The 24,001-nt window shown below is 49.3% G+C and overlaps 1 long non-coding RNA gene across 1 annotated transcript; it reads left to right on the forward strand.

Annotated features, from left to right (window-relative positions):
* Positions 1–21,913: 21,913 nt before the first annotated feature.
* LOC123134170 (uncharacterized) lies at positions 21,914–23,570 on the forward strand. The gene is made up of 3 exons (XR_006465551.1): positions 21,914–22,449; positions 22,544–22,825; positions 23,467–23,570. It is a non-coding gene; the product is annotated as an uncharacterized lncRNA (long non-coding RNA).
* Positions 23,571–24,001: the final 431 nt, after the last annotated feature.

Here is a 24,001-nt window from a genome sequence, read left to right on the forward strand (position 1 = left end):
GCTCTAGTGCTTCACTTATATCTTTTTGAGCACCGTGTGCTTTGTTATTTTCGAAGGAATGCTCTCATGCTTTACTTAGATTTATTTGGGAGTTAGTGATTTTTTTAAGAAATTCTCTCTTGCTTCACTTAAATTATTTTGAGAGAAAAAAATATTATGCTCATGTTCTTCACTTAAATTTATTTGAGCTTATTAAAAGCAACATATGAAATTAGTCCCAAAGTGGTAGATATCGAAGGAGGATATAATAAAAACATTCATGAAGATCATTGGACAAAATAAACTTGGTTCTTTGTAATGGTTTTGAGATATGACGATATGATATGTGAGTCATGTTAATGAGTAATTGTGCTTTAGTAAGAATATTGGTGTTAAGGTCTGTGATTCCCTATGCAAGCACGAAAGTCAATAGTTATGCAATGAAATTACATCCTACTTGTGGTGCATTATTGGGTGTTAGTTATGCTTAATGCTCGCATATGAGATTTTTTGTTTCTTGGTTGGACGCTTCTCAATCTTTTTGATAGCCTTCATTTTGCACTAAGTATGATCACTACTTGTGCATTCAAAACCCTTTAAACCAGTTTTGTCATATGAGTCCACTATACCTACCTATATGCGGTATTTCCGTGCCGTTCTAAGCAAATTTGCTTGTGCCATCTCTAATTTTCAAAATAAATTTCTCTTTTGTGTGCTCGTACTGCTCACGAGGCGGTGAGGGGTGGCCGATGTTTTCCATGCTAGATGTATTATTCTCACGATGAGTGTTTATTCACTTGTCATTGCACGAGAGTACAACAAAGGTATTAGGGATGCCCAGTCCCGAAATGAAAAATGAATTTACTTTATGTTGTCAAATAATAAATTCCTTGGAAAGTGTTGGTACGAAGGGCACCCGTGGATATAATTAGCCATGGAAAGTGAAAGTATGGTGGAAAAAGGAATTTTTTTTTTCTGTTTGGGAACTATGACGCCCCCGATTCAATCATACACTATTCATGCACGCAAATGTGTACGATCAAGATCAGGGACTCACGGGAAGGTATCAAAACACAACTCTAAAAGTAAAGTAAGTGATACAAGCATCGTATTACAAACCAGGGGCCTCGAGGGCTCTAATACAAGTGCTCGAACATAAACGAGTCAGCGGAAGCAACAATATCTGAGTACAGACATAAGTTAAACAAGTTGTCATAAGATGGCTAACACAAACTGGGATACAGATCGAAATAGGCGCAGGCCTCCTGCCTGGGATCCTCCTAAACTACTCCTGGTCGTTGTCAACAGCTGCACGTAGTAGTAGGCACCTCCAGTGTAGTAGGAGTCATCGTCGACGATGGTGTCTGGATCCTGGGCTCCAACGTCTGGTTGCGGCATCTGAGAAGAAAAGGAAAGAGAGGGAAAAGAGGGAGCAAAGCAACCGTGAGTACTCATCCAAAGTACTCGCAAGCAAGGATCTACACTACATATGCATGGGTATATGTGTAAAGAGGCAATATTGATGGACTGAACTGCAGAATGCTAGAATAAGAGGGGGATAGCTAGTCCTATCGAAGACTATGCTTTTGGCAGCCTCCGTCTTGCAGCATGTAGAAGAGAGTAGATTGAAGTCCTCCGAGTAGCATCGCATAACATAATCCTACCCAGCGATCCTTCCCTCGTCGCCCTGTGGGAAAGCGATCACCGGGTTGTCTCTGGAACTTGTCTGGGTGTGTTTTATCAAGTATCCGGTTCTAGTTGTCATAAGGTCAAGGTGCAACTCCGGGTCGTCCTTTTACCGAGGGACATGGCTATTCGAATAGATAAACTTCCCTGTAGGGGTGCTGTCGGTGTCAAAACCGGCAGATCTCGGGTAGGGGGTCCCGAACTGTGCGTCTAGGCGGATGGTAACAGGAGACGAGGGACACGATGTTTTACCCAGGTTCGAGCCCTCTTGATGGAGGTAAAACCCTACGTCCTGCTTGATTGATATTGATATTGTGGATGTTTATAAGAGTGGATCTACCACGAGATCAAGGAGGCTAAACCCTAGAAGCTAGCCAATGGTATGATTGTAATGGTTGTTGTTGTTGTTGTTGTGTCCTACGGACTAGAGCCATCCGGTTTATATAGACACCGGAGAGGGCTAGGGTTACATAGAGTCGGTTACAATGGTAGGAGATCTACATATCCGTATCGCCAAGCTTGCCTTCCACGCCAAGGAAAGTCCCATCCGGACACGGGACGAAGTCTTCAATCTTGTATCTTCATAGTCTTGGAGTCCGGTCGATGATGATAGTCCGACCGGTGATAGTTCGGCTGATGATGGTAGTCCGGCTATCCGGACACCCCCTAATCCAGGACTCCCTCAGTAGCCCCTGAACCAGGCTTCAATGACGATAAGTCCGACGCGTATATTGCTTGGCATTGCAAGGAGGGTTCCTCCTCCGAATGATAGAAGATTGTGAACATCAGGATAGTGTCCGGCTCTGCAAAATAAATTCCACATTCCACCGTAGAGAGAATAATATATACACAAGCTCAATCTGCTGACGTTTTTTGCGGCATGACGTCACGCCACTACCAAGCCATTACTTGAATCGTTTTTTACTCTACCGCCTCAGCGCATTTTAGCAAAGCGGTTTCCTTGGCACGTCTTGTCGAAGCAGAGATCGTGTTCCCCCTTAATCCGGGATTCTCATCAATACGGACGTGGGTAACCCAACCGCGCCATTGATGGTGACGCTTGGGGGATAAGCGAGTTTTACCAGGCCGGTGGGGGACGCGTAGACTTCGCCCGCCCATATAAGGGATAAGGATTCACCTTTTCACCTACGCCTTCTTCCTCCTTTGCTTATCCGTCTCCGCGCACTCGAGCTCCAGCGCCCAAGCCCGCACATCTCGTCTCAACCCTCCCCAGTTATGTCCGGAGCGGGAGGCAAGTGGATGACCTCCTCCGTTACGGAGGAGCACATCGAAAGACTGCACAGCGCCGACTACCTGTCCGGCGACATCGCGCACCGGCTGCCCGACGAGAGGCAGCTCATCCCCACCCCCAGGCCCCATGAGAGGGTCGTTTTTCTTCCCCACTTCCTCCGCGGACTGGGTTTTCCACTTCACCCCTTTGTCCGGGGGCTCATGTTCTACTACGGCCTGGATTTCCATGATCTGGCGCCGAACTTCATCCTCAACATCTCGGCGTTTATCGTCGTGTGTGAGGCCTTCCTCTGCATCCAGCCCCACTTTGGCTTGTGGCTCAAGACCTTCAATGTCAAGCCGAAGGTAGTGAAGGGCACTCAAGCGGAGTGCGGAGGGACCATGTTGGGCAAGATGCCCAATGTCCTTTGGTTCGAAGGGGCCTTCGTGGAATCCGTCAAGGGGTGGCAATCAGGGTGGTTCTATATCACCGAGCCACGCGACCCTAAGTGGGCGGCGGCCCCCGAGTTCAGATCGGTTATCCCCACGCAGCTCACCTCCTGGAAAGAGAAGGGCTTGCTGTGGGGTAGTTCGGAGGAGCTGACGGGACTCCAAGCCTGTATCCAGAAGCTGGTGAAGAAGCTCAGGCTGGTTAACGTGGTCCAGGTCATGCTCGTCCGCCGGATTCTCCCATGCCAAGAGCGGGCATTCAATCTGTGGGAGTTCAATCCGGGACAGCACCAGGCGCTGAGCGGGCTCTTCAACACGACGTACGAAGGCGCCTGGAGGGTGCTGTTTAAGGGCGCCGAAGCCCCCGCATCCGCGACTGAAGATCGCGGATTTCGCTCGCAGCGCCAGGCCGACGAGGTAAGCGATTCTGCCCCTTTACGGGACACTTGCTTTTCATAGTTTGACTCTATGCGGGTTTTAATTTCCGCTTTTCCTTTGACAGGACTGGATGAGGAAGGCGGAGCAGATTATCTGCCCGGCTCCCATGCCAGAAAATCCAGTAGACGCCCGTCTAGCGAGGCTGCTGGTTCCGGCACCGCACGTGGTGCCGGAGAAGAAGGCCAGGAAGGAGGCCACGGGTGCTCGAAAGAGCTCCCGTTTTCAGGTGTCCGACGAGTCCGGGGCGGAATCCTCCCCCGAAAACAAGGAGGAGAAAGAGGACTCTCTCCCAGAGGAGGGAGAGAGGAAGAGGAAGGCTTCCCCAACAAGGGAGGCCAAAGGGTCCAAGAGGGGAAGGACTATTCCCCCGAACAGCTCCGCCAACATCAACGTTGGCGAGGAAGAATGGCCTTCAAGGGCCAGGCCTCCGGCGAGATCGTAAGTATCTGGATTCCTGAATGATTTATAATTTCTTTTTCTGTGTCACATAGTGTCATTCTGATGCCGCATGCTGCCTGTAGTCCGGCCAATGATGATCTCCCTGCTTCATCGAGTGGGTCGTTGGCTCCGTCGGATGTAAACTCCATCCCGACCGCCTCCACCCCTCGCGACACCGAGGACGCCGAGGTGGGATCCCAAGAAGGGACCCATCAGGGGGAGGCTCCGGAGGCGCCACAAGGTGTCCTCCCGGACTTTGCGCCGGACTCCATATCAGAACCCGCAGTGGTTCCGGAGTCCGACCGGCGGCCCCTTCGCACGAAGGGCAAGACCGTGATGCCGGCGGCTTCCGTCCAACCGGAGGCGCCAGACAATTTGTTGGAGGCGCTCCAGAGCGCTTCCATCGAGGAAGAACACCGCGCTATTATGAGTGCGGTGATTCAGAAGGTACAGCTCGCCAAGAGCGGGCTGACCAAAGCCTGCAGTAGCCTTCTATCAGGCTTTGAGGTAAGAAGTTAAAAATATGCAATGTAATACCGCATAGACAGTAGCCCCTGATGCTCGTTTCGGTGTTCGGAAAGAAAATCCGGACTGAGGATCTGAAAAAAAAGAAGATATACGCAGGGTTGCTAAAAAATTATGTCAATATGGGTTGCAAGCTGCGTTGCTGACCTCTGCCGCACTAACTGCGGAGGTCGGTGCTTTGAAGCAGGAGCTCGAGCGGTCCGAGCAAGAGCTCGGCCGCGCCAAGAAGCAGCTCTAGGACAAAGAAGGTGAGTAACATCACTTTGAACTTGTACCTTACAGAAAAGGATTTAGGTTGCAACAAAAAATAACAAGGATAACATGGGTACTGCAGGGGCCACAAACGAGGTGGCGACCCTGAAGGAGGCCGTGTCTGCGGCCGAACCAATGCGGCCGCGGAGCGGGCAGAGCGAGAAAAGCAGGAGGCGCAGGTGGCAGTGGTTCGTCAAGAGCTCCAGGCTCTCATGGAAAAGCATGAGAGTTTGGAGCGTGACTCAAAGACTCGAGAGTCCGAGCTTGCCTCGGCTCTCGAAAGTGCCAAAACTGCCAAGGCTGATGCCCATAAGTCCCTTTAGGAGATTGAGTTGGTGAGGAAGATAGCGGCGGGTAAGGAATTTTTCATGCAAAGCGAGCATGTGAATGTAAATTACGTGTTACTTACCCGTATTCGGAGCTCTCCAGGGGCATTTGCAGATCTGCCTCGCAGTGTGTCTGATGTCGTCGTATTCTATCGAGCCGAGGAGGGGAGCTCAACGGAGAAGGTCTTCTGGTCTCAGTATGCTGAGGCCGGCCATCTGGTGCCCCCTAGCGACCAGCTGAAGCAGCTGGTCGAGCTCCACAAGGCGGCCGAGCAAGCCATGAAGGGCCTCATAGTCCGGCTCTGGCCTGGAGAGGCCATGCCTGGGAGCTACTTCGGCCTCGTGCGACGGTTGGTGGATGCGTGCCCCTGGGTGGAGGTTATCAAGCGCTCCACCTGTATTGAAGGTGCTCGTCGGGCCCTTGCCCGCGCAAAGGTGCATTGGGGCAAGCTGGATGCAGAGAAGCTAATCACTGACGCGCCACCAGTGGGCAAGGAATATCGTACGCCCGAAATGTACTATAAGACTGTCCTGAAGGGTGCCCGCAAGATTGTGGATGAGTGCCCCAGGGATGTAATTATTTAGTAAATTCGCAATGTGTTATCCTGTGCGCTGAAAACTTTGTTCATATGCGCTAAGCAACGCTTGTTAATTTAAAATATTACCTTCTGTGCGGCCGTTTATTAAATCTGAGAAATGGCAAGTCGTCGGCTTCAGCCCCCATGCCACGAGTGCTGGGGTGTTCGGGATAAACTTGAGCACTCTTGTTCCCATTTTTGGGTCCATCTAGGGAGGCGCTCAACACAATGAACAAGGCAACCAGACTTATAGTGCTTGAACACTCTCACTTAGCCATAGAATTCTATAATTTTAAATTTCGGCGAAGCCCCTAGTATTCGGAAGACCGAATTAGGGGCGCTATCCACGCCTTCGTCGGACATTATCCGGAACTTCGCTCGAAGCGGCGTAGGTCTTTAAGGACCCGAAAGGACCTCTCGAACAGCGACCAGTCTCTCGCTTTATCATGACGGTCAGTTTTAGCTTTCTCCACTGAGGCGTTAACCCGGCTCAACCGGGGCGCAATCGCAGTGGTTCTCCTAGTGCTACCTTAGCCGATAGAATAGAACATAAGGTGCCAAACATGGGAGCCGGGCAAACCCAACTATTGACCCAAGACATGATTCGGAGCCGATTCATATAATGTTATAAGTTCGGGGTGCCGCACTTGTGAAAGTGTTCGGACTTTATCACACCATAATGCGGGGAACATAAGCCCCTGGTGTATTTGGCCGTACCAAAATGTACGGATGCAACATGTCGTAAATGAACATATATATATTTATAAGGTAATGCAATTATGGGCAAAAAGTGGTGCATTTTATTCGAGAAGATCTGCTATGAGTGCGGAATGATACAAATAGTGCGCAAAGCAAGGGATTGGACGAATTAAAGGCGTCTCCCTCCAGGGGTAGGCCGCGGAATGGTGTATGTAACAAATTTAATGCTCGTAATGGAGACCACCTGAGTGTTCGTCGCGGCCTTTGTCCCTCCCTAGCTGTTGCATCATGAGTTCGACAGGTTCACCGCTGGACAGAGTTCTGTATAAAAAAGAGAGAAATAAAAGATAAAAAGAGCGACACACTTGGGAGCCCCTGGTGTGGTCGAACCGCACTCTGGGTCTGTTGTGGTTGTGCCTCTCCCCCTATGCCCATGGTATCTCCAGGGCGTAATTATGTATGCGGAGAGTTTGTCTTACAATTGTGCGAGGGCTGGGGTTGAGGCCGCATTGCTACGCGTGCTCGGAACGTGCCAGGTGGTCTTGGTTGATGTTGCTCCGGGCGCGTTTGGCCGTGTCCGGTCGTTTAACGGCCGGACTCGAAAATTGCCTTAAAAGGCTGCTCTGTACTTCTGCCGCGAGAGCCGCTGTATGTTCCTCCGTTCGGAGGGAGCGTTCCGTGTTTCCATTGACCGTGATGACTCCACGAGGGCCTGGCATCTTGAGCTTAAGGTATGCATAATGCGGCACCGCGTTGAATTTTGCGAACGCGGTTCGTCCGAGCAGAGCGTGATAGCCACTGCGGAATGGGACTATGTCGAAGATTAACTCCTCGCTTCGGAAATTATCCGGGGATCCGAAGACCACTTCCAGTGTGACTGAGCCTGTACAACTGGCCTCGACACCTGGTATGACGCCTTTGAAGGTTGTCTTTGTAGGTTTAATCCTTGAAGGGTCTATGCCCATCTTGCGCACTGTATCCTGATAAAGCAGGTTCAGGCTACTGCCGCCGTCCATCAGGACTCTCGTGAGGTGAAATCCATCGACGATTGGGTCTAAAACCAATGCGGCGAATCTGCCATGGCGGATACTGGTCGGATGGTCTCTTCGATCGAAAGTGATCGGGCAAGAGGACCATGGGTTGAATTTCGGGGCGACTGGCTCCATCGCGTATACGTCCCTTAGTGCATGCTTCCGCTCCCTCTTGGGTATATGCGTTGCGTATATCATGTTTACCGTCCGAACTTGAGGGGGGAATCCCTTCTGTCCTCTGTTGTTCGGCGGCCGGGTCTCTTCCTCGTCATCGCCGTGTAGCCCCTTGTCACTGTTTTCGGCGATTAATTTGCCTGCTTGCTTGAATACCCAACAATCTCTGTTGGTGTGGTTAGCTGGCTTTTCAGGGGTTCCATGTATTTGACAGGAGCGGTCGAGTATTCGGTCCAAATTGGACGGGCCCGGAGTGGTTCTTTTGAATGGCTTCTTCCGTTGACCGGGCTTGGAGCCTTGGAATCCGGCGTTGACTGCCGTATCCTCATTGCTGTCGCCGTTAATGTGGCGTTTGTTTTTGTTTCGACGCAACCTACCATTGCGGTCCTTGGTATCCGGACTGCCAGCGTTTTTGCTGAGGTTGTTGCTGCGAGCTAGCCAGCTATCCTCTCCCGCACAGAAGCGGGTCATGAGTGATGTGAGGGCTGCCATGGATTTCGGCTTTTCCTGTCCTAGGTGCCGGGCCAGCCACTCGTCGCGGATGTTATGTTTGAAGGCAACGAGGGCCTCTGCATCCGGACAGTCAACGATTTGATTTTCTTTGTTAAGAACCGTGTCCAGAATTGCCTGGCCGATTCGTCTGGCTGCTGGATTATGTGGCTTAGATCATCTGCGTCCGGTGGTCGCACATACGTTCCCTGGAAGTTGTCGAGGAATGCGGCTTCCAGGTCTTCCCAGCATCCAATTGACTCTGCGGGCAGGCTGTTAAGCCAATGCCGAGCTGGTCCTTTAAGCTTGAGCGGGAGATATTTGATGGCGTGAAGATCGTCGCCGCGGGCCATATGTATATGGAGGAGATAATCCTCAATCCAAACCGTGGGGTCTGTTGTGCCATCGTAGGATTCGATATTAACGGGTTTAAACCCTTCAGGGATTTGATGATCCATTACTTCGTCAGTGAAGCATAGTGGGTGTGCGGCGCCTCTGTATTGAGCAATATCGCGACGTAGCTCGAGAGAGCGTTGTCTGCTGTGTTCGGCCCGGCCGGAGTAGTTGTATCCGGCGCGACGGTATTCGTCGTGGGTCTTGGGGCGCCCACGTGATCCATAGATAGATCTGGATTGTCTTGCCTTGTCCTCCAATATATCCCGCAAGTCCGGCGCGTTCCCCCGTGGCTTCATGCTTTTTGAGCGATGCCGGGGTACGGTTTTGGTGGAGGGCTTGCACGCCTCTCTGTCGCGGCCACGAGGTGGTCGGTCTGCCGTATTGTGCGCTGGTGATGCAGGTTTGTACGCTTCCTCCTCTAGTCGGGGGAGTAACTTGCGATTTGGGTAACTTTTGGAGGGGCGTTCGAGTTCATACTCTTCGGCCGCGAGGACCTCGGTCCATCTGTCGGCCAGTAGGTCTTGATCAGCTTGAAGCTGTTGCTGCTTTTTCTTTAGGCTGTTTGCCGTGGCCATTAGCCTGCGTCTGAAACGCTCTTGTTCGACGGGATCCTCAGGCACGACGAATTCGTCGTCGTCGAGGCTTGCCTCGTCTCCGGAGGGAGGTAAGTAATTATCATCCTCGACCTCTTCGTCTGCCGCCCTCTCGTGAGGGCTTGCTTCTGCCTCCTCCTGCGCTAGATCGTGCTGGAGGGGGTTGTCTTCGGCACTTTCTGGGGTGTTATTATCTCCTGTGCCGGAATCTCTATTCTTGCTGTGGCGGGATTTAGAGCGGCGCCGCTGATGTCGGCGCTTGGGCTGTTTCTTTAAGGAATCGGCCTCCGTTGCTTCTTCGCCGTCCCCATCTTTTGGGGTGTCCACCATGTATATGTCGTATGACGAGGTGGTATTCCAGTGTCCTGTAGGCACTGGTTCTTGATAGTCTCCGGCATCGTCGTCCATACCGTCGATGTCTTTGGAGTCGTAGTCGAGTACGTCGGTTAGATCGTCGACGGTGGCTACGAAGTGGGTGGTGGGTGGGCTCTGAATTTCTTCGTCGTCCGCGTCCCAACCATCCTGGCCATAGTTCGGCCAGGGCTCTCCGGATAGCGAGAGATGCTTCAGCGAATTTAAGATATCGCCGAAGGGTGAGTGCTGAAAGATGTCCGCAGCAGTGAATTCCATGATCGGCGCCCGGTCGGATTCGACTGGCAGGGGCGCAGGAGGTTCGGAGTCTGGTAGGGAGTCCGGCACCTCGGAGTCATGAGCTTTATGCGGGACAAGGTAAGTGTTCGACTCCATCGCCGTAGAAGTTGCAGCTCCCGAGGCGGTGTCCAGCCATCCGTCCTCGATCTGAGCGATCGGCTCCGGACAATGGGTCGGAGTGGATTCGTGTGCGGCCTCCAAGGTGCTGTCCGACGGCAGAGTTAGGTCGTGCCCATCGTGACAGCGCGGCACGCTCGGCTGTGGCTCAGATCCATCGAAGATCAAGTCCCCGCGGATATCGGCCGTGAAGTTTAGGCTTCCAAACCTGACCTGACGGCCAGGGGCGTAGCTTTCGATCTGCTCCAGATGGCCAAGTGAGTTGGCCCGCAGTGCGAAGCCACCGAATACGAAGATCTGTCCGGGGAGAAAAGTCTCACCCAGGACTGCGTCGTTGTCGATTGAAGAGGCCATCAAGCCTATCGGTGACGACACAGAGGAACTCTCAATGAAAGCACCAATGTCGGTGTCAAAACCGGCGGATCTCGGGTAGGGGGTCCCGAACTGTGCGTCTAGGCGGATGGTAACAAGAGACGAGGGACATGATGTTTTACCCAGGTTCGGGCCCTCTTGATGGAGGTAAAACCCTACGTCCTGCTTGATTGATATTGATATTGTGGATGTTTACAAGAGTGGATCTACCACGAGATCAAGGAGGCTAAACCCTAGAAGCTAGCCTATGGTATGATTGTAATGGTTGTTGTTGTTGTTGTTGTGTCCTACGGACTAGAGCCATCCGGTTTATATAGACACCGGAGAGGGCTAGGGTTACATAGAGTCGGTTACAATGGCAGGAGATCTACATATCCGTATCGCCAAGCTTGCCTTCCACGCCAAGGAAATTCCCATCTGGACACGGGACGAAGTCTTCAATCTTGTATCTTCATAGTCTTGGAGTCCGGTCGATGATGATAGTCCGGCCGGTGATAGTTCGGCTGATAATGGTAGTCCGGCTATCCGGACACCCCCTAATCCAGGACTCCCTCAGGTGCACCACATAACCCAACACACTCGGTCCCTCTGGCCGGACACACTTTCCTGGGTCATGCCCGGCCTCGGACGATCAACACGTCGCATCACCACCTAGGCCTAACAGAGAGGTCAGCACGCCGGTCTAAATCCTAAGCGCGCAGGGGTCTGGGCCCATCGCCCATTGCACACATGCACGTTGCGTGGGCGGCCGGAAGCATACCTAGCCTCCCTAATACAAGAGCATGCGTTCCAGTCCAATCCGGTGCACCGCTCAGTCGCTGACGTCTAGAAGGCTTCGGCTGATACCACGACGTCGAGTGCTCATAACTGTTCCCGCGTAGTTGGTTAATGCGTATATGCCAGTGGCCAGACTCAGATCAAATACCAAGATCTCGTTAAGCATGTTATTTTGAAGTAACCACGGATGCCGACCAGGGCCAGGCCCACCTCTCGCCTAGGTGGTCTTAACCTGCCGTGTTGCTCCACCAGAAAGTAACAGTCGGGGGTCGTTGGGAACCCAGGTCCACCTCTACTGGGATGGAGCCACCTGTCCTTCCAGCCCCCACATCGAAATCACTTGCGGGTACTCTACGAGCCGACCCGACTCTGGTCGCCACCTAAATATTATGTATGTATGTATAATATATACCCATGATCACCTCCCGAGTGATCACGGCCCGATAGTATAGCAAGGCAGACTGACAAGAATGTAGGGCCACTGATGATAAACTAGCATCCTATACTAAGCATTTAGGATTGCGGGTAAGGTATCAACAACTGTAGCAACAATGACAGGCTATGCAACAGAATAGAAGTAACTGAACAATATCATGCTACACTACTCTAATGCAAGCAGTAGAGAGAAGAATAGGCGATATCTGGTGATCAAGGGGGGCTTGCCTGGTTGCTCTGGCAAGAAGGAGGGATCGTCAACTGCGTAGTCGCACGGGGCAGCAGCAGCGTCGGTCTCGTAGTCTACCGGAGAGAAGAAGGGGAAGAAACAATAAATATAATGCAAACATAAGCATGACGATGCATGACATGACAATGAGTGGTGCTAGGTGTGCCCTAATGCGGTAGTAGGTGATACCGGCGAAGGGGGAAACATCCGGGAAAGCATCCCCGGTGTTTCGCGTTTTCGAACAGATGAACCGGAGGTGAAGTGTTGCATGTTCACTATTCTAGGCATGTGTGGCTGGCGAACGGGCTGCGTATTCGGATTCGTCTCGTCGTTCTAAGCAACTTTCATGTACAAAGTATTTTCATCGGAGTTACGGTTTAATGTATATGAATTTCCAAAGTTTTATTGATTTTCTGGATTTTATTTATGCTTAAAAAATAAACAGTAAAATACTTTGTCACCTAGTGCTATTCTAGCCATAGGGTATTGACAGTGGGGCCAGTGGGGCTGGGTTGACCCGGTCAACATTTAAATAGTAAAAGTGGGTCCCAGCTGTCATGGACTTAGGCACTTCTAATTAAATTTATCAATTTAATTTACAGTAGGGGCCACTTGTCATAGGGTTTAGACTAACTAACCTAACCACTAATTGCTACTTATTCCTAATTAACAAGGGCTGGCCCTACTCATATGCACATGCAACACGCACACACTCAACACACACAGCACGCACACACACAACACACACACACTCAACACACACAGCACGCACACACACGCATGGGAGCTCAGCCATGGCTGGTGTGCACGCACGGGCACTGGCCCAGGCCGGCCGGGGGCGCACGCACCCAGGCGAGCGGCACGGCACCGCCATGCGAGGCCAACGGGGCTAGCAGCAAGGTGGAACCAGCGGAGGGCGGCGCTGGCGTAGGGCAGGGCGCGCGTGGCAGGCGAGCGGGCGGCACCGGCGAGCGGTGGCGGCTTGAGGCGGGTGTCAAGAAGCTGCAGCGGGCAGTGCGGGGAGCAATAGTAGTAGCAGCAGGGAGAAGCGGCAGCAGCGGGGCGGAGCCGCGGCGGGGTATTTGCAAACAACCAATTTTTGGTTTGTATTTAAAGGTCTCAACTAAGTGTTGTAGATATATCTTAAATAATATCAGGTTCAATTAAAAATCCATTTGATGTTGGGTTCCTACATGTTAATTTCCTAGTGAATATTTTCTGCCCTACGAACATTTTTGTTCTACCGTTTGAAGAATAAAAATTTGAATTGTAATTTAATTTGAATTTGAATTCGGTTTGGATCAAAGTGTGGTTTAGAAAAATAATCATGATGACCTGGCACCATTAGTGTGTTATTACCGTAGCTTAACAACCGGGGTGTTACAAATCTCCTCCACTACAAGAAGTCTCGTCCCGAGATTTAAGAGGTAGAGTAAGGGGGAAAGTTTTGGTTACGAAATTCTAACGAATCTTCTCGGTCTTGGTTGCTCTCCTCGAAGAGGTCGATCCATTGCATTGATGTCTCCATTTCTCTGCTTAATGTCATCTTGATGAAGTTGTCGTCCTTTCTTCGGGAACTCTATCATACTTACGAAAGAATAAAGGGTGAGTATTCCGGGAGAACGGACCTCTGCAAGGTTGACTATCTGGTCGATAATATCGGGGAAGGTGGCGGAAAGAAACTCTCGAATTGAAACTTAAGAAAATATCAAGAGCAAAGTAAGGAGGTATCATGGGAAGTTTCGAGCGGGTAGGCAATCGTTTTCTGCCTGAAATGGAGTGTGAAAAGGGGTTCAGAGCAACGAGAATAAGTATTACGTCTGATACCTGAATAGATCACTAGGACGGTGGCTCGGGAATTACCTACGAAACCAAGAGCAAGGGATACTTTGTCAACAAGGTGTAGAGGAGAGTCAGATTTCGATCCTGTGAAACTGTGGGTTATGGGCCCACCATGTGGGTTAAATGTAGGAAGGTCAGTGACATCTTGCACGATCATGTAAGCAAGGTATGTCAGAGGATAGTTGTAACGCCCCGGATACAACTTTCCATATTCGTAACTCCGACTCTTGTCATTTCCGGCTATGTGATTTATTATTTCCTTCGTGGTTGGGTTTTTGTCTGTTGTTTTGCATTTTGTTCTTGTTATGCATCTCGTCTCATGTCATCATTCGCATTGCATCAGCATCGTTTTCATAAAACTTGCACCTGTCCGTAGTTGCCGTGCCCCCCTTGTTTTCGTTGACCGCTCCGAGACTAACCAGATTTTGTTTCCCTCTTGCCTGGCTTCCTAACCTCTTTGCGCATCACGCAAACCCCTCGCGTGCGCGTCCGAAACTCCCCTTGACCCGACCCGGACTATCGTTACCGTCGGGTCCGGATCATCACCAAACATCCCTAAAATATCTTCGGTTTCTTCTTTGACTATCATAACCTTTCTATCTCGACCGTTCGATTTTAATCGGAGGGTCCGATTAGCCCCTAACCAAATCCAATGCTATAAATAGTGGGCAACCCTAGAAACTAGGGATCCTGTCCCATCCATCCCTCCGCCACCGCGGTTCCACCAAATCCCCTCGGGATACCCTTCTCCTTGTTTTCCTCCACCCCCAACAGGAGCCTGAGCCCCTTCTCCCCGAGCTCCTCCGCTGTTCCCTGCCCAAGCTCGTCGCCCATGCCTGCAGCTCCTCACCGGGGCAGGCAACCGGACCGTAGCCGTGCCTCCTCCTCGTCGCCTCGCCGGAGACGAGTCCCCGGGAGACACTTTCCCTTCCTGCCTTTCTCCTTCCTCCTCTAATCTCTCTCCCTTCCTCGTTTGTTTTCTTCTCTGCCAGGAAACGAACGGGACTCGCCCCTGCTGGCATCACCGCCGGTGCAAGCTTCTGCACCTCCCATGCTCGCCATCTCCTCGCGCTTCCTTCCTCGGCCGTGCCTGGTCGGCCAGTCTCCACCGTCCCGCCTTGCTGCTCGAGCGCCCGCTCAGCACCTCCCTGCCCCGACGAGTCCCTGTCATCCCGAGGCCACCATCTCTGTCCGGCCGGCAACGAGCAGTAGCTCGCCGGAGCGCGAGTTCGATCGGGTCCGCCTCCCTCTGCCCGTCCCTCTCCTTCTCCTACTTCTAGCCTCCCTCCCTGCCGCTTCTCTGAATTTATTGCCTCGCCATGGCCCTGCAGGTTCCCCGCCGAAACTCTTGCCGCCAGTCTTCGATCTCGGTGGGGATCGACGGGATCCGCGTCACCCTGCTCGTCCCGCCTCCTGCCAGCCTCTTCGACGCCTGCCGGAGCCCTGCATCGCGCCAAGCGCCGCCGTCGCCGGTGCCCCCAAGTTCCACCGCGCCGCTGCATCCTCTGCTTTCCCTGCGTGCTGCGACCTCGTGCGCCTGCATCGCTCCCGAGCGCGTTGACCGCGCCTCCAGCGGTCTCCAAGGCCCAGCCCCAAGCCAGCCGGCCTATTGGCCCAATGTGAGCAGCCGCCAAACCTCTCCTGTGCACTGTTGGGCTGGCCAGTTTCGGCCCAATGCGTGGTTTTTTTCCTCTTTTGCGATTTTAGATTTATTCCAACGTCTGTTGTTTTTCAGAAAAGCCCCCAGGTTCATGCATTTAATAAATCACAGACTGTGCATCTCATATAAAAACTTTATATATGTAAAATGGTTAGATTTACATCTAGTTTCATAATATGCCACTCTCACCCATGTTAAAAATGTTTAAAAGTCTGTTTGATTAAATTTGCTAAAATTGCCATGTTAAAAAGCTTTATTTCATAACTAAATAACCGTAGCTCGGTTTTAAATAAACTTTATATGTAAATGGGGTGGAAAAATGCCTAGTTTAACAAGGTCCACTTTATTTTCCTGTTTAGCAAACTTAAAATATGGTTTAGGGCAGAACAGTATCGAAACTAAAATATGGACATGAGGACTTACCGGAATTGTTATATGTTGTTCCCGGCCTCATTTAAACTTGCCTTGATGTGTTGCTCTTGTTTGCATCATCTCCTGCCATGAGTAGCTTCATGTAGCCTTGTCATGCATCATGCTTGTTGTGCATCATGCCTTGTATATGTGTGGTGTGTTTACTATGTTGTGTGCTTCTTTTCGATAGTTCCTGTTTCGTTGCGATCGTGAGGATTCGTTCGTCTACGCTTGGTTCGGCTTCATCCATTCGTCTTCTTCATGGACTCGTTCTTCTTCCTTGCGGGATTTCAGGCAAGATGACCGCTACCCTGGATCTCACTACTATCATTGCTATGCTAGTTGCTTCGTTCTATCGCTATGCTGCGCTACCCATCATTTACTCTTCAAGCCATCCCAAATTTCCATGAACCTCTAACCTTTGATACCTTTCCTATGCAAACCGTTGTTTGGCTATGTTACCGCTTTTGCTCAGCCCCTCTTATAGCGTTGCTAGTTGCAGGTGAAGTTGAAGATTTCTCCATGGTGGACAGGATTTTGGTTGGGATATCACAATATCTCTTATTTTATTAATGCATCTATATACTTGGTAAAGGGTGGAAGACTCGACCTTTTGCCTAGTGTTTGGTTCCACTCTTGCCGCCCTAGTTTCCATCATACCGGTGTTGTGTTCCCGGATTTTTGCGTTCCTTACGCGGTCGGGTGATTTATGGGACCCCCTTGACAGTTCGCTTTGAATAAAACTCCTCCAGCAAGGCCCAAACTTGGTTTTACCATTTGCCTCACCACCACCTATACCTTTCCCTTGGGTCGGCCAACCCGAGGGTCATCTTTATTTTAGCCCCCCCGGGCCAGTGCTTGTCTAAGTGTTGGTCCGAACCGAGCGATGTCCGGCGCCCCCTGGGCAACCAGGGTCTATGCCAACCCGACGTCTGGCTCATCCGGTGTGCCCTGAGAACGAGATATGTGCATCTCCTATCGGGATTTGTCGGCACAGCGGGAGGCTTTGCTGGTCTTGTTTTACCATTGTCGAAATGTCTTATAAACCGGGATTCCGAGTCTGATCGGGTCTTCCTGGGAGAAGGTCTATTCCTTCGTTGATTGCGAGAGCTTATCATGGGCTAAGTTGGGACACCCCTGCAGGATATAATCTTTCAAAAGCCGTGCCTGCGGTTATAGGCAGATGGGAATTTGTTAATGTCCGGTTGTAGATAACTTGACACTAGATCCGAATTAAAATGCATCAACCGCGTGTGTAGCTGTGATGATCTCTTTTCGGCGGAGTCCGGGAAGTGAACACAGTTTCTGGGTTATGTTTGACGTAAGTAGGAGTTCAGGATCACTTCTTGATCATTGCTAGCTTCACGACCGTTCTGCTTGCTCTCTTCTCACTCTTATTTGCATATGTTAGCCACCATATATGCTTAGTCGCTGCTGCAACCTCACTACTTTACCCCTTCCTTTCCCATTAAGCTTTGCTAGTCTTGATACCCATGGTAATGGGATTGCTGAGTCATCATGGCTCACATATTACTACAACAACAGTTGCATGTACAGGTTATGCATGATCATGACGTGAGAGCGATGTTTGCTTGTCTTGGAGTTCTTCTTCTGCTCCTTCTTCGATCAGGGGATAGGTTCCAGGTCGGCAGCCTGGGCTAGCAGGGTGGATGTCGTTTGAGTTTCTGTTTGTGTTTCATCCGTAGTCGGATGTTGATCTTATGTATTGTGATGTTGTATTCGTGTGGCATTGTATGCCTCTTGTATGTATCCCCATCTATTATGTAATGTTTATGTAATGATATCCACCTTGCAAAAGCGTTTCAATATGCGGGTCTATCCTTGGTGGGACCTTCGAGTTCCTTTTGGATAGGGTCGCATATTGGCCGTGACAAGTTAGTATCAGAGCCTCGACCGACCATAGGAGCCCCCTTGATTGTTGGCCGTTGTTGAGTCTAGAAAAAAACTATTTTGAGTCTTAGGATTATATATATCGGAGAGTAGGATTCTTTTTACTCCTCGGCCCCTTCGTCGCTCTGGTGAGGACTCCTAACTTAGATGTTTTGACTTTCCTCTCCTCAAATTTCACTAATTTTTTTTAGGATCACGCGGGTATCTTGGAATCGTTCCGATGGTTTTGTGACGAGAACTTTGTTCTTGGTGCCTCCTGTCTATTATGTGGCATTGACCCGGGGAGTTGAGCTCCGAGGTGTTGTCGCCACAATTTTATCGTTGCAGTTCTGGAATACCTGAGTTTTGCCGACATCAAAAATCTCTTTTATGCAGTTGTTGGTGATATAACCTCGACGTCACCTAGTACTGGGGAGTTTGGGAGTATTGCCATAGCTCGTATAACGGATGCTTTTTGAAGGTTGAGGTACACGATTTCCGGAGTTTTCTTGGTTATGTGTTGACGGATGGATACAGCTGGATGTAGGGATTGTTAGTTTGGGTGAGATATATTGCTTCCCCTGTATCCCCAACACCAGATTGCATAACCAGAAAGTTTCGGGAGTTTTACAGGTGGGAATTCAAGTAGCTCCTAGAATATCTTTTCGACAGATGCACGATATGAGATTGGGGTTCGACGTCTAGTGGTCCGCCTTTCTACGGTCATTTTTACAGTGGTCTCATTGTGTCTTAAAGAACCCTTGGCTATGCTGGTTTGGGGACACTTCATAGGTCATGTGCACTGCCTTGTACATGATGGTGCTGTACAATTGAGCCCGTGTGGGCCCCACCACGAAAACTTCAGACGGAATCTCTATCATATGTATTTGTTCCGGCTTATTCTGCAAGCCAAATCCTTTGTTTTGTTTTATTTGTGGTATTTGAGTTTCTTCAATGTCAAGTGTTGATTCCATACCTTTCAAGCGGCGTTCTCATATTTCTATGGGAGTACTAATCCTTCTTGATCACTGAGGTTGTCATGTCAACTCTTTTCCAACCGGTGTGCTTCTCTTCAAGTGGATCCGATCATTTCTAACATCCGCAAGATCAATTCTAAGTTATCTCAACGGTGTTTATTCCATCTGTCCCAAGTTGCCTTTGTGTTTCCCACCCTCCCACCCTTTTTCTTCAAGGACTCAGATTTCTTAATCAAGTATCCTTTTGTTAATGGGAAGTCTCTCCATTCTTTTCCGTCAATGTTCTTATCCGGTGATTACCCATGAAGATGCTCAACAGTTTCAAGTTCATCATCCTTCGTTCTTTTTTCTTCTCCGGTGGATCCAATTCAAGCTTTCGATATTCATCATATTCCTTTCCTCGTTTCTAATGCTTTCTCATGCCGATGCACCTCTTAATAATTCACTTCTTCCTATTCATTTGTTTTGGAGTGCTGAAGATATCTCACAAGACTTGTGTTTCCATTCTCAATTCGTTCAAGATATTTCGAGGTTGTTATCTCATTCAAGCCATTTAATTCAACCGGTGCAACCTCCCTTTAAAATTGTTCAATGTTGTTTTATTTTGAGTGGGCCCTAACCCACAGGTCTTTTTCCAGGATCTTACCTGAGTCTTCTAATTTTCCCGGAGCTATTCCCAAATTCATTTCAAAGTTTGACGTAAGAATGAATTTTCATCAGTCAGATGTCTTCTTCAAGATCGCTTTCAAATTCTTTTGATCGTTGGTTCAAACTTTCTATTCTTCATTCCGGAGTGCCTCAACAATTCATGGTGTTGTTTCTCATCGTCATTCTCAACATTTGAAGACCAAAGAAGGATTTCTCTTAAGTCTTGGTCCATTCTCTTGAATATCCATGGTTTTAGCTTCATTCTATCCTCATAATTGTTTTGATTGTGACAATTCTTTTCTTACCATCCGGAGCATTTCATGAGTTGTTTCCATTTCTTTCCTCCGAAGGCCATCATGTCATAATTCTTGTTTCTCAGCGTGTAGCTATCATTCTCCAAATCTTACCGGTGCATCGTTCAAATACACTCTAATCAGTTCATGATCTCTTCGTTCTCATGTATCTAAATCCCCTCAAGTATCTTCATTCATTTTCCATTTCTTCCCGGTGAATTGTGCCTTTGCTACTTTCATTTTCAATTCTCACGGCGGTTTGTTCAAGATTCCTCTTCCTTTGTTCTCATATCAATTCATTCGTTGTTTCCAAATCCCACCGGTGGTTTCATCAATACCTTCTCAAGTTTACGCTATATCTTTCTTAATCCTTTTTCAAGGGGAATAAGTAGTATGCCAAATCCGTCGCTTGTCATCAATTAAATTTGATGAAGGATAAGCATACAATAAATCTTATTCTTATTTCCTCGAGGTGACTCAATTCTTTTTACGGAGATTATTCATGATGAATAAATTCTTGATTACAAGTGATTCATCTTTCTTTCCGGAGTTGGTCATCATATCACATTCTCGGTTCGAGAGGCTTCATCTTTCTTTTTGGAGTTCCAAGCTCTCTCAATTATCTCGTCGCGAAGCTCCATCTAAATCATCGCAAGGCTTCACCTTGTGTTTTCAACTTCTCTTTCTTTCTATGATTCTTTTCTTTTCGGAGTTCTTCATGGAGGTTCTACATGGTGGTTCATCAAATATTTCATTCATTCGTGAAGCTTTCTTCGAGATTTTGTTGGAGGAGCTCGACCATTCTTCATCTTGCATCCGAAGTGCAATTATTTCTACCTTATCTTTTGAGGTGGTGTTATGTCATCCTTGACAATTTCTCTTCATGTTTCATGATTCACAAGTTGTCAACAAGGAATTTTAAAACCATCATTTTTTCCTTCGATCATGAGTTGTTTCAACCCATCATAATTTCTTCCTTGGAGTATTTTGATATAGATTTCACCAAAAAGCCTTCCCTAAGGAATGTTGCTATTTGTAGTGTATAGCTATGATCAAATTTTCTCCTTCTCATCTCGGTGAAAAAGTTTTTTTCATCTTTTGGTGCTCTCAATCAAATCAATGGTTTCCATTAGTGGCCGGTTGTCACCTCATAATTTTGAGAAGTTTTCCATAAGCCCACTACAAGCTCATTCGTTTCATTGTTGGTTTTCCAGCAATTCCGTTCTAACCATCTTGGAAGGGTGCTTTCCAAGCTCATTTGTGGCACAAGTTGGCATTTTCTTCTCCATTTTGTTATTCCAATGATCTATCGTCCATTCTTTCTTCCGAAGGCATTGTGATGTTGCTCTCTTCACTCATCATCTCGGATGGTGAGGATCGTGTTTTTTTCGTGCTTATCCATTTAACCGGAGTGTTCTGTCATCTCTTCAAGTTATTTTCATCTTATCAAGTCTTGCATCTCTTTTCAACCGGAGTGTTGTCCGAATTTGTTCTTCCTTGTTCCTTGTTTATCTCGTTTCAACCAGAGTGGTTCCAATTCCTTCTTGTCCATTGTACTCGTCATTCATAGCTTTGCAACCTCCAAGGTTCACATGGTGTTCCTTGTTTCTATTTTCTACAACACTGCCCTCAATTGTGTTCAACTCCGTTGTGTTCTTTCTTTCAACTTTTCAACCTCTCAAGGTTCTTTGGTTTCACTCTTTTGTCGAAGAAGCAACTTAGTTTTACCTCTTTCTCTTCCGCTTCTCTTCGGTGCCATTCTAGATCTCGGGACGAGATCCTCTCGTAGTGGTGGAGTGTTGTAACGCCCCGGATACAACTTTCCATATTCGTAACTCCGACTCTTGTCATTTCCGGCTATGTGATTTATTATTTCCTTCGTGGTTGGGTTTTTGTCTGTTGTTTTGCATTTTGTTCTTGTTATGCATCTCGTCTCATGTCATCATTCGCATTGCATCAGCATCGTTTTCATAAAACTTGCACCCATCCGTAGTTGTCGCGCCCCCCTTGTTTTCGTTGACCGCTCCGAGACCAACCAGATTTTGTTTCCCTCTTGCCTGGCTTCCTAATCTCTTTGCGCATCCCGCAAAACCCTCGCGTGCGTGTTCGAAACTCCCTTGACCCGACCCGGACTATCGTTACCGTCGGGTCCGGATCATCACCAAACATCCCTAAAATATCTTCGGTTTCTTCTTTGACTATCATAACCTTTCTATCTCGACCGTTCGATTTTAATCGGAGGGTCCGATTAGCCCCTAACCAAATCCAATGCTATAAATAGTGGGCAACCCTAGAAACTAGGGATCCTGTCCCATCCATCCCTCCGCCGCCGCGGTTCCACCAAATCCCCTCGGGATCCCCTTCTCCTTGTTTTCCTCCACCCCCCAATAGGAGCCTGAGCCCCTTCTCCCCTTCTCCCCGAGATCCTCCGTTGTTCCCTGCCCGAGCTCGTCGCCCATGCCTGCAGCTCCTCGCCGGAGCAGGCAACCGGACCGCAGCCATGCCTCCTCCTTGTCGCCTCGCCGGAGATGAGTCCCCGGGAGACACTTTTCGCTCCCTGCCTTTCTCCTTCCTCCTCTAATCTCTCTCCATTCCTCGTTTGTTTTCTTCTCTGCCAGGAAACGAACGGGACTCGCCCCTGCTAGCATCACCGCCGGTGCAAGCTTCTGCACCTCCCGTGCTCGCCATCGCCTCGCGCTTCCTTCCCCGGCTGTGCCTGGTCGGCCAGTCTCTACTGTCCCGCCTTGCTGCTCGAGCGCCGCTCAGCACCTCCCTGCCCCGACGAGTCCCCGTCGTCCCGAGGCCACCCATCTCCGTCCGGCCGGCAACGAGCAGTAGCTTGCCGGAGCGCGAGTTCGATCGGGTCCGCCTTCCTCTGCCCGTCCCTCTCCTTCTCCTACTTCTAGCCTCCCTCCCTGCCGCTTCTCTGAATTTATTGCCTCGCCATGGCCCTGCAGGTTCCCCGCCAAAACTCTTGCCGCCAGTCTTCGATCTCGGTGGGGATCAGCGGGATCCGCGTCACCCTGCTCGTCCCGCCTCCTGCCAGCCTCTCCGACGCCTGCCGGAGCCCTGCATCGCGCCAAGCGCCGCCGGCGCCCCCAAGTTCCACCGCGCCGCTGCATCCTCTGCTTTCCCTGCATGCTGCGACCTCGTGCGCCTGCATCGCTCCCGAGCGCGTTGACCGCGCCTCCAGCGGCCTCCAAGGCCCAGCCCCAAGCCAGCCGGCCTGTTGGCCCAATGTGAGCAGCCGCCAAACCTCTCCTGTGCACTGTTGGGCTGGCCAGTTTCGGCCCAATGCGTGATTTTTTTCCTCTTTTGCGATTTTATATTTATTCCAGCGTCTGTTGTTTTTCAGAAAAGCCCCCAGGTTCATGCATTTAATAAATCACAGACTGTGCATCTCATATAAAAACTTTATATATGTAAAATGGTTAGATTTACATCTAGTTTCATAATATGCCACTCTCACCCATGTTAAAAATGTTTAAAATTCTGTTTGATTAAATTTGCTAAAATTGCCATGTTAAAATGCTTTATTTCATAACTAAATAACCGTAGCTCGGTTTTAAATAAACTTTATATGTAAATGGGGTGGAAAAATGCCTAGTTTAACAAGGTCCACTTTATTTTCCTGTTTAACAAACTCAAAATATGGTTTAGGGCAGAACAGTACCGAAACTAAAATATGGACATGAGGACTTACCGGAATTGTTATATGTTGTTCCCGGCTCATTTAAACTTGCCTTGATGTGTTGCTCTTGTTTGCATCCTCTCTTGCCATGAGTAGCTTCATGTAGCCTTGTCATGCATCATGCTTGTTGTGCATCATGCCTTGTATATGTGTGGTGTGTTTACTATGTTGTGTGCTTCTTTTCGATAGTTCCTGTTTCGTTGCGATCGTGAGGATTCGTTCGTCTACGCTTGGTTCGACTTCATCCGTTCGTCTTCTTCATGGACTCATTCTTCTTGCTTGCGGGATTTCAGGCAAGATGACCGCTACCCTGGATCTCACTACTATCATTGCTATGCTAGTTGCTTCGTTCTATCGCTACGCTGCGCTACCCATCATTTACTCTTCAAGCCATCCCAAATTGCCATGAACCTCTAACCTTTGATACCTTTCCTATGCAAACCGTTGTTTGGCTATGTTACCGCTTTTGCTCAGCCCCTCTTATAGCGTTGCTAGTTGCAGGTGAAGTTGAAGATTTCTCCATGGTGGACAGGATTTTGGTTGGGATATCACAATATCTCTTATTTTATTAATGCATCTATATACTTGGTAAAGGGTGGAAGACTCGGCCTTTTGCCTAGTGTTTTGTTCCACTCTTGCCGCCCTAGTTTCCACCATACCGGTGTTGTGTTCCCGGATTTTTGCGTTCCTTACGCGGTCGGGTGATTTATGGGACCCCCTTGAC

This window comes from Triticum aestivum, chromosome 6B (assembly GCF_018294505.1).
Source record: "Triticum aestivum cultivar Chinese Spring chromosome 6B, IWGSC CS RefSeq v2.1, whole genome shotgun sequence".
Lineage (NCBI taxonomy): Eukaryota > Viridiplantae > Streptophyta > Magnoliopsida > Poales > Poaceae > Triticum > Triticum aestivum.